We start from the raw sequence: 11,877 nt of genomic DNA, 5'->3' as shown, positions 1-11,877 counted from the left end.
ACTATACCTACTACATGTGCTATATCTAGTCTGCTGTGAACAACACATTGTAGCTTTCCAATCATGGATCGGTAAAGTGTCTCATCAATAGATGTAGATTCATCATTCTTTGATAGTTTACAGTTGGTAGTCATAGGAGTACTTACTGGTTTTGAATCCTCCATTCCAAATTTCTTCAAAATTTCCTTTATGTACTTGGATTGAGTAATGAAAATCTCATCTTTCATTTGCAGTATCTATAAACCTATAAAATACTTTATCTCACCGATTAATGACATCTCAAATTCTTTGCTCATTTCATTTCCAAAGTTCTTGCATAAAGAATCATTTCCACAAAAGATAATATCATCAACAAATGTGGCTGAGATCAGTATTCCATTTTCATCATTCATCATGTAAATATTGTTGTTTTCACTTGTCCTTATAAAACCAATCTTGATTAAATAGGAGTGAAATCTTTCATACCATGCTATAGGTGCTTGTTTCAAACCATATAATGCTTTGTTCAATTTACATACCTGATCTTTATTCTTGTCTTCAACAAATCCTTCAGGTTGTTCAATAAAACTTCTTCTTCTAATTTACCATTCAGAAATGCAGATTTGACATCCATTTGATATACCTTGAAATTCTTGTAAGCAGCATATGCCAACAATGTTCTTACTCCTTCAAGTCTTGCCACAGGTGCGAAAGTCTCACCATAATCAATTCCTTCTTCTTGGGCATAACCTTTGCAAACTAGTCTTGCTTTATTTCGAATGACCTCACCTTTTTCATTCAGCTTGTTTCTGAAAATCTACTTTGTACCGATTACATTTTTGTCCTTCGATCTTGGGACCAGTGTCCATGTGTCATTCTTCTTGATTTGATCAATCTCTTCTGTCATAGCATTTATCCAATCTTCACTATTAAATGCCTCTTTCACTATCCTCGGTTCAAATTCAGATATCAGACATGTGTTCTGTCTCAGTTTGTTCCTTGTCATCACAGGATCATACTTATCTCCTATAATCTGACTTGATGCATGATGTCTTCTGACATATTTGGTTAATACAAGCTCGGTAGGCTCTATATGATCTTCTTCATCACTCGGTAACTGGATATTCTCTTCATTTTCTTCAATAGTTCTCTCGCTAAGACTTGTCGGTTAAACATAGACAAATCCTTCATAATCTTCTGGTTCCTTGGAATTTCCTTCATCATTTCTTTCTGCAAATTCATCAATTTTCACATTTGCACTTTCTACTATTTTGTTAGATGATTTGATCAGACATTTAAATGCTTTACTTCTAGAAGAATAACCAAGAAATGTTCCTTCTTCACTTTTCTGATCAAACTTGCCATTTCTATCATCTTTGTGAACATAGCATCTACTTCCAAAGATTTTAAAATAACTTACATTAGGTTTCTTGTCATACCAGATCTCATATGGTGTCTTCAAAGTTCCTTTCTTCAGTTGTACTCCGTTCAGGGTGTAAACTATTGTGCTTATTGCTTCTCTCCAAAATGTTTGTGCCACTTTCTTTTCAATCATCAGGGTTCTGGCACAATCCACAATAGATCTGTTTCTTCTCTCAGCTATCTCATTTTACTGTAGAGTTCTCAGTGCAGAGACTTGTGTTTTAATACCATGGTCATTGTAGAATAAGTTGAACTCATTAGATGTGAACTCTCCTCCTTTGTCTGATCTAAGACATTTCAGTTGTCTTCCTGTTTCATTTTCAACTCTTTCCTTGTACCATTTAAACATTTGAAAAGCTTCTGATTTTTCTTTTAAAAACATTACTGACATTATCCTTGAGTAATCATCCACAAATAATATGAAATATTTATCACCATAATAACTTTGAACTTTCATAGGACCACAAAGATTAGTGTGCACAAGATCTAAAATTCCCTTAGAAGTGTAAGACTTACTTGTAAAGTTTGATCTTGTCATTTTACCCATCTGGCATCCTCGACACATAGCATTCTCAGGTTTTTCAAGACTTGGTAGATCTCTTACTCAGTGCTTCTTTCTTATTTTGATCAGATTATCAAAATTTACATGACAAAACCTTTTATGCCATAACCAGGTATCATCTATCTTTGCATATAGACACTTGTTTCGAGTTGAGTCAAGGTGAAATGTGTTACCTTTTGTTTGAGTCCCAGTAGTAGCTAACTTCCATGTTTGTCATGAACATTGACAATTCCTTTATGAAATTCTATTCGGCAACCTGTATTGTTTAGTTGTGCTACACTCAACAAATTGTATTTCAAACCTTCAACCTAATAAACATCATTACATTTTGCATTGTCAAGAAGTGCTATAGATCCTTTACCTTTTACCGGACATGGTGCATCATTACCAAATCTTACATAGCCTCCATCATAATCTTCTAATATAAAAAACTTGTGTTTATCACCTGTCATGTGATGTGAGCATCCACTATCTATGATCCAAGAATCATTAGTATTTATGTGAGATATTAGGGATTTTTCTTCATACCTTTCTTCATCTAATCTATCTTTCATAGCCACATAAACTACTTCCTCTATATCAGTTTCGTCTGATTTATCATCATTGGATTCCTCATCAGCTATTAAGCATGACTTTCTATGTCTTCTTCTGAAGTCTCGGTGTCCTCTGTAATGATTATCATTTTGTCTATCATCTTGGTAATCTCTCTTTTCAGTAGAATCTTTGTTAGGACAGTTAGAAGCCATATGTCCTATCTTATCACAATTGAAACATTTCAAAGGTAGTTTTCCTTTATACTTACCTTTGCCTTTTGGTAACCTTCTGGCTAATAGTGCTTCAAACTCTTTTTGCTTTCTGATTTCCTCATACAGTTTGTGTACTTTTTCCATGTTCTTGTGAAATCTCTCACTTGCTCCACTGTAATCCCCTTCAGTGTACTTACTCATTCTATCATTGTAATCATCAGTTTCACCAATATGAAAAGAACTAAATGTAGATTCAACTTTATTTACCGATGACCCACTGTTATCAAAATTACTTAACTCAAATGCATGTAGCTTACCAATAGTAGCATCTAAAGAAATTGGCATATTAGGTACAAACCTCAATTCATTGATTGCAGAGACTCGGATTAAATAAGTTGGGAGAAGAGTTCTTAACAACTTACTTGTTATATCCTTTTCTTCAATAGTTCCACCTGCTCCTTTGATTTGATTGACAATCTCCTTTAGTCTTGTATTGTACTGGGTTATGTTCTCACCTTCATTCATCCTCATAGATTCAAGTTGTCCTCTTAGACTGTCCACTTTTTCTCTTTGAACATGTTCATCTCCACCATACACAGATATGTGCTTGTCCCACATTGCCTTGGCATCATTGCAGCCTTCTAGATCATTAAACTCTGAGTCGGTCAATGCAGATGTTATTTCAATCATTGCTTGGATATGTTCTTGCTTTGCCTTTATCTCTTCCATTGTTAATGGGTAGGTGCTCGGTGTAATGAAATCATTCTCCAGATAATATAAAACATATTCTCCAACTCCTGATAGGTGCAACTTCATCCTTTTCTGCTATGTAGAGAAACTTGACTTGTTCAGCTTTGGTGCATCTCTCTTATACATCTTTGGATCTTTTTTTCAAGTACCTTTAAACTTTTTCTTTCGGAGTCCAAAGCTCTGATACTAATTGATAGTATAGATACTTAATGTTAAGTACATATGCCAAGCTAACAAGATGAGAGGGGGGGGGTGAATCATACAAACTTCATCTTCCATAAAAACAATAGCTTCAACCTCGGTAACATATACTTCAGTAATATAACCAAAACTGCTAAACATGCAAACTCATAAGAATATAAACATCATAATACTCATAACACTAGATTTAATGTGGAAACCCAAATAGGGAAAAACCATTGTGTGATTTCAGACCCACTAAGAAATATGCTCTTCTAGAGTATGCTCGGTTAAAAGAAAATCCTGTTAAAGATTACAAACACATTGCTAGATGTGACCCGGTTAAGGGATTTCCCTCAGATCTGTTAGGATCTTCACCTTGTTAGAAGTGACCTTGTTAAAGGATTTCAAACACTCAATCATAATGTCACCTTGCTAGAGGGTTTTACAAATAAGATTGTTAAGTCCACTTAGTTAAGAGATTTTCTGTCACTTTACAAAATAACAGTAATAAAAATCTATCTGCAACTTCACATCTTAAATGCTAAAGAAAATTCTTATTTGCTCAATACAATCTAGTCATAAGACTTATCTTGTCCATCTACTGGGCTCTATACTCTGTTATTCAAACAGGTCTTCAAGCTTCTATTCTCGGTAATCACTATGTAGCATCCTTGTGCATACACTTGCCCGCATTCATTGTTTATCAACAGTTCCTTATTTATAAACAATTTGCCAATCACTTAATCTCCTTGATCACATATCCCATGATTAATCATAGCCTTTAGATCTTCAAACTTGACTAGGTTCAATGTATCCTTCGATCTGAAAATGTTTTACCCTGCCTTGAAACTTGTGCTAGAGTATTGCAGTTCAATCTGAGCTGTAGATCTTCCTGCCGATTTTCCTTTACCATAGATTCTCTAACAAACTTCATGTATGGCATACCAATCATTTAATCACTTCCAGCTCATCAGCTTCCTTCATTAAATAATGCTTTTATTCATTCAATGCATTCTGTTATTACTCGGTTGCAACTCGATAAATACTAAACTTCACTCGGTATATATTCCGCCTTCATTAACCAACAATGATAACCTTAGGGTTTACCGACTAGGTTCCTTAGGGTTTACTGACTAGGTTCTTTGCTCGGTAACATAGTATAGTATTAACCTTACAATCAACAACATATGTATGATATCAAAACAATCTAAACATCATGATCTCATCATTGTCTAACTCGGTAATAGTTGCCCATTGAATAACTTATTTCTCCCCTTATTCATCACATTCTTTCTGTGTCTTTTACCGACATCTTTATACTCATCAAATCATACTTCTCAAGATATGGCAACATCATACTGAATTAGAAAATCAATTTCTTGACATCAATGACAAAATAATAATATTAAGACAGTAAACATCCTTTAGCCGTTATATCCATAATCATCAACAACCTTCTCAATATCCTTATTGAAATGTTAACAATCTCCCTTTGTCTGTTATAATGCCAATAGATTGATCATGGGAAATGTGATCAAGGAGATTAAGTGGTTAGCAAATTGTTTATAAATAAGGAATTATTGATGAACAATGTATGCAGGCAAGTGTAAGCACATAGATGCTATATAGTGATTACCAAGCACAGAATCTTAAAGACCTATTTGAATAACAGAGTAGGAAGCCCAGCAAAGGGACAAGATAAGTCCTATGACAAGATTGTTTTGAGCAAATAAGAATCTGCTTTAGCATATTAGATGTAAAGTTGCAGATATATTTTTTACTATTATTTTGTAAGTGACTGAAAATCTCTTAACCGAGTGGACTTAATAGTCTTATTTGTAAACCCTCTAGCAAGGTAACATTATAAATGAGTGTTTGAAATCCTTTGACAAGGTCACTTCTAACAAAGTGAAGATCCTAATAGATCTGAGGGAAATCCCTTAATTGGGTCACATCTAGCAATGTGTTTGTAATCTTTAACATGATTTGCTTTTAACCAAGCATACTCTAGAAGAGTATATTTCTTAGTGGGTCCGAAATCCCAAAGTGGTTTTTCTCTATTTGGGTTTCCACATTAAATCTGGTGTTATATGTGTTATGATGATTATGTGTTTGCATGTTTAGCAGTTTTTGGTTATATTGCTAAAGTATATGTTACCGAGGTTGAATCTATTAATTTTATGGAAGATTAAGTTTGTATGATTCACCCCCCCCTCTCATCGTGTTAGCTATTGGCATCAGGACTTTACATTTAGTATCAGAACTTAACAATTAGTATCAGAGCTTTGGACTTTGGAAGAAAAAATTTAAAGGTACTTGAGGCAAAGATCCGAAGATGTATAAAAGGGATGCACCAAAGCTGAACAAGTCAAGTTTCTCCACATGGTAGAAAAGGATGAAGCTGCACCTATCAGCAATTGGAGAATATGCAACATATTATCTAGAGAATGATTACATTGCATTGAGCACCAACTCGATGACCTTGGAAGAGATAAAGGCAAAGCAAGAGAATATTCAAGCTATGATTGAAATAACATCAACATTGATCGACTCACAGTTTAATGACCTAGAAGGCTGTAATGATACAAAAGCAATGTGGACCAAGCTCATATCTATATATGGCGGTGATGAACATGTTCAAAGAGAAAAAGTAGATAGTCTAAGAGGACAACTTGAATCCGTGAGAATGAATGAAGGTGAGAACATAACCCAATACAGTACAAGGTTAAAGGAGACTGTCAATTAAATTAAAAGAGCAGGAGGAACTATTGAAGAAAAGGATGTAACAAGTAAGTTGTTGAGAACCCTTCTACCTGCTTATGCCATTCGAGTCTCTACAATCAATGAACTAAGGTCTGTACCGAACATGCCAGCTTCTTTGGATGCTACTATTGGTAAGCTACATGCATTTGAGTTAAGTAATTTTGATAATAGTGGGTCTTCGGTAAATAAAGCAGAATCTGCATTCAGTTCTTTTCATATTGGTGAATCTGATGATTACAATGATAGAATGAGTACGTACTCTGAAGGGAATCATAGTGGAGCGAGTGAAAGATTTTGCAAGAACATGGAAGAAGTGCACAAATTGTATGAGGAAATCAAGAAGCAAGAAGAGTTTGAAGCATTATTAGCCAGAAGGTTACCAAGAGGAAAAGGTAAGTATAAAGGAAAGCTACCTTTAAAATGTTTCAATTGTGATAAAATAAGACATGCCTAGTAGCTGATGAGGAATCCAACGATGAAAAATCTGATGAAACTGATATAGAGGAAGTTGTTTATTTGGCTATTAAAGATGGATCTGATGAAGAAAGGTATGAATAAAAATCCCTAGTATCTCACATATATAATAATGATTCTTGGATCATAGACAGTGGATGCTCACATCACATGACAGGTGATAAACACGAGTTTGTTAAATTAGAAGACTTTGATGGAGGCTATGTAATATTTGGTAATGATGCACCATATCCGGTGAAAGGTGAAGGATCTATAACACTTCTTGACAATGCACCAAAGTGGAAGAACCCATTATTAATGTCAGGGGTTCATGAACATCTTGCACTGACACATTAGAATCATGAGTGGGATCAGGATCGTGAGGAGGACTAGGATTGTGTAGTGGACATGGTTCAATGATAGGCTCTTCAAGAGATGGAATGGGAGAAATAATGGGATCATCAAAAGAAATGTGATCTTGGAGTGTATATGGAGCATTAAGACATGGAGATGGAGGAACAAAAGGATCTTGTGGAGGATTTAAAGGAATAATTTGATCCTGACAAGGAGGAAGATCATTGGAATCCTCTTTAAAGGTGCTTTGCTCTTGAATTTCAATGGGATCATCGAAAAGGATGGAAAGGATATCTTGATCTTTCTCAGGAAGTGGAATGTCAATGCGATTTGAAAGGACATTGTGTTCATGAAATGGAAGGGGAAAGAGGAAATGTAGACACCTAAAAATGGTCAACGCTTGCGAAGTCATACTTTAACATTTGTGCATTGCCTCATTTTAGGTTTTTGCGTCGCATTAACATTTCTCCTATGTCATGCATTTGGCCTTTATCATTTGCAAGCATCGAGTCATTCTTCTACATTCTTCATTTGTCTCGCTCTCAAATTTGGTCTTGTCAACAACACTATCCAATCATGATTTTGATTGATTTTATCTTGTCGCATGAATATGCGTGTTAATTTGTCATCATTTTGGACATCGTCAATCCTAATTAGGGTTTTGTCCTCTTGTCATTTTGCGATCGATTTGTCATCAATCATTTTGTCCTCTTATCAATCGGACATCGTCAATCCTAATTAGGGTTTTGTCCTCTTTTCAATCTTGTCATCATGTGATCGATTTGTTATCGATCGTTGTCACTGTTCAATCTTGTCGTTTTGCAAGCTATTTTGTCATCGATTCTTGTCCTCTTGTCGATCTTGTCATTTTGCGATCGATTTGTCATCGATCGTTATCTATCTCAATTATGTCAATTTGGATCAATTTGTCATTGTTCCTCGTCAATTGGCGCATTTTCTCAATCAAATCATTTATCACATTGGTCATTTATCAATCCAAAATCAAATCAAATCGAGTCAATTATCTTTCAAGACCTAATTCGCCTTCTAGGGTTTCATGATTTAGTCATTTAACATTGCTTATCATTTTCTTCCTTTAGGATTAATAAATTACTTATTTATCCTAAGTCTTCTCATTACAATTAAATATTTATTTAATTGGCTAATTAATTCCTCCTATTTTTGTAAATTAATTAATGAATGAGAAATTATTAATTAATTTACCTAATTTTCTAAATTCTCCTAAATTCCTAAATGTCTATTTCTATATCAAATTCTTGTCATAAATCTTTGCATAGCAATTTGTCATAAATTGTCATAAAATCCTTGCATAGCAATTTGTCATACACATGTCATAATTTTTCTATTCTTGAATTGAATTTCCATTCGAATCACTATCATGCTAATTTGTTCATCTCTCCAATTTGTCTATAAATTGGATGAATTTCTTCAATCAAACCCCTAGCCGCTAATTGGTAATTAGACTATCGAATTTCTAGTACTCTTGATCAGTAATCTTGTCTACTTGCTTTCAATTGTGTGTGTGCACTTGTAGGTGAGATCCACAATCCAACCATTTGAAGAGGAAAGAAGAACAATGGAGCCACATGAAGGAGCGTTCAAGTCATGTCTATGGTTTGCATAATCTTTCATTTTTGAATGCTTTTATCTCATGTCTCTATTGAGTGTTGTTTAGGATTAGATCATTGCATTCTAGCCTTTGTGATTAGACAATGATTAATGATTAATATCTATATGTTTGTGATGATTCCCTATTTCCTATGTTACAGAAAGGTATGAATAAAAATCCCTAGTATCTCACATAAATAATAATGATTCTTGGATCATAGACAGTGGATGCTCACATCACATGACAGGTGATAAACACAAGTTTGTTAAATTAGAAGACTTTGATGGAGGCTATGTAATATTTGGTAATGATGCACCGTATCCGGTGAAAGGTGAAGGATCTATAACAGTTCTTGACAATGCTAAATGTGATGATGTATACTGGGTTGAAGGTTTGAAATACAGTTTGTTGAGTGTAGCATAGCTAAACAATACAGGATACTGAAAAGAATTTCAGAAAGGAATTGTCAAAGTTCATGACAAGCATGGAAAGTTAGCTGCTACCGGGACACAAACAAAAGGTAATACATTTCATCTTGACTCAACTCCGAACAAGTGTCTTTATGCAAAGATAGATGATATTTGGTTATGGCATAAAAGGTTTTGTCATGTAAATTTTGATAATTTGATCAAAATAAGCAAGAAGCACCAAGTAAGAGGTCTATCGAGTCTTAAAAAACCTAAGAATGCTATATGCCGAGGATGCCAGATGGGTAAGATGACAAGATCAAGCTTTAAAAGTAAGTCCTACACTTCTAAAGGAATTCTAGATCTAGTACACACTGATCTTTGTGGTCCCATGAAAGTTCAAAGTTATGGTGATAAATATTTCATATTATTTGTGGATGATTACTCAAGGATGATGTCAGTTATGTTTTTAAAAGAAAAATCAGAAGCTTTTCAAATGTTTAAATGGTACAAGGCAAGAGTTGAAAATGAAATAGGAAGATAGCTGAAATGTCTTAGATCCGATAGAGGAGGAGAGTTCACCTCTGATGAATTTAACTTATACTACAATGATCATGGTATAAAAAGGAAAGTGTCTGCACTGAGAACACCTCAGCAAAATGGGATAGTCGATAGAAGAAACAGATAATTGTTGATTGTGCCAGAACCCTGATGATAGAAAAGAGGGTACCTCAAACATTTTGAAGAGAAGTAATCAGCGCTGCAGTTTACACCCTGAACCAATTTCAACTGAAGAAAGGAACTATGAAGACACCATATAAGATCTAGTATGACAAGAAACCTAATGTAAGTTATTTTAAAATCTTTGGAAGTAGACACTATGTTCACAAAGATGACAGAAATGGAAAGTTTGATCAGAAAAGTGAAGAAGGAACATTTCTTGGTTATTCTTCTAGAAGTAAAGCATTTAAATGTCTGATCAAATCATCTAACAAAATAGTGGAAAGTGCAAATGTGAAAATTGATGAATTTCCAGAAAGAAATGATGAAGGAAATTCCAAAGAACCAGAAGATTATGAAGAATTTGTTTATGTTCAACCGAGAAGTCCTACCGAGAAAGCTGCTGAAGAAAATGAAGATAATGTCTAGTTACTGAGTGATGAAGAAGATCATATAGAACCTACCGAGCCTATATTAGCCAAATATGTCAGAAGACATCATGCATCAAGTCAGATTATAGGAGATAAGGATGATCTAGTGATGACAAGGAGCAAATTGAGACAGAACACATGTCTGATATCTGAATTTGAACCGAGAATAGTAAAAGAGGCATTTAACAGTGAAGATTGGGTAAATGCTATGATAGAAGAGATTGATCAAATCAAGAAGAATGACACATGGACACTCATCCCAAGAACAAAGGACCAAAATGTAATCGGTACTAAGTGGATTTTCATAAACAAGCTAAATGAAAAAGGGGAGGTCATTCACAACAAAGCAAGACTAGTTTGCAAAGGTTATGCTCAAGAAGAAGGAATAGATTATGGTGAGACCTTTGCACCTGTGGCTAGACTTGAGGAAGTAAGAACATTGTTGGCATATGCTGCTTTCAAAAATTTCAAGGTATATCAAATGGATGTTAAATCTGCATTTTTGAATGGTATACTAGAAGAAGAAGTTTACATTGAACAACCTGAAGGATTTGTTGAAGATAGGAATAAAGATCAGGTATGTAAACTAAACAAAGATTTATATGGTCTAAAACAAGCACCTAGAGCATGGTATGAGAGACTGCACTCTTATTTGATCAAAATTGGTTTTATAAGGACAAGTGAAAACAACAACATTTACATGAAGAATGATGAGGACAATGTAATATTGATCTCAGCCATATTTGTTGATGATATTATTTTTTGTGGTAATGACTCCTTATGAAAGAACTTTGGAAATGAAATGAGCAAAGAATTTGAGATGTCATTAATCGGTGAGATACAATATTTTATAGGTTTATAGATACTGCAAATGAAAGATGAGATTTTCATTACTCAATCCAAGTACATAAAGGAAATCTTGAAGAAATTTGGAATGGAGGATTCTAAACCAGTAAGTATTCCTATGACTACTAACTGTAAACTATCAAAGAATGATGAATCTACATTTGTTGATGAGACACCTTACCGATCTATCATTGGGAAGTTGCAATATGTTGTGCATAGTAGACCAGATATAGCACATGTAGGTCCCAAGGAAACCCATATGACAAAAATCAAGAGAATTTTCAGATACCTGAGAGGCATTGAAGATTATGGCTTAGTATATGAAAAGAAGAATGATTTTGATTTAAAAGTTTATGCTGATGTTGATTGGGTAGGCAACATAGATGACAGGAAAAGCACAAGTAGTGGAGCTTTCTTTTTAGGAGAAAGACTAGTGAGTTGAGTTAGCAAGAAATAAGGATGTATCTCACAGTCAACAGTAGAAGCTGAATATATTGTTGCAACATTGAATTGTACCAATATAGCATGGATCAAACAACTGTTGGAAGGTATAAATGAAAAAGTTACTGAGCCAGTAACTATATTCTGTGATAATACTAGTGCCATTAACATTTCAAAGATTTCGGTAATG

The sequence above is a fragment of the Cryptomeria japonica genome, chromosome 6, assembly GCF_030272615.1.
Source record: "Cryptomeria japonica chromosome 6, Sugi_1.0, whole genome shotgun sequence".
Classification (NCBI taxonomy): domain Eukaryota; kingdom Viridiplantae; phylum Streptophyta; class Pinopsida; order Cupressales; family Cupressaceae; genus Cryptomeria; species Cryptomeria japonica.
The sequence above is the reverse complement of the archived record's forward strand: the minus strand, read 5'-3'. Positions refer to the sequence as shown.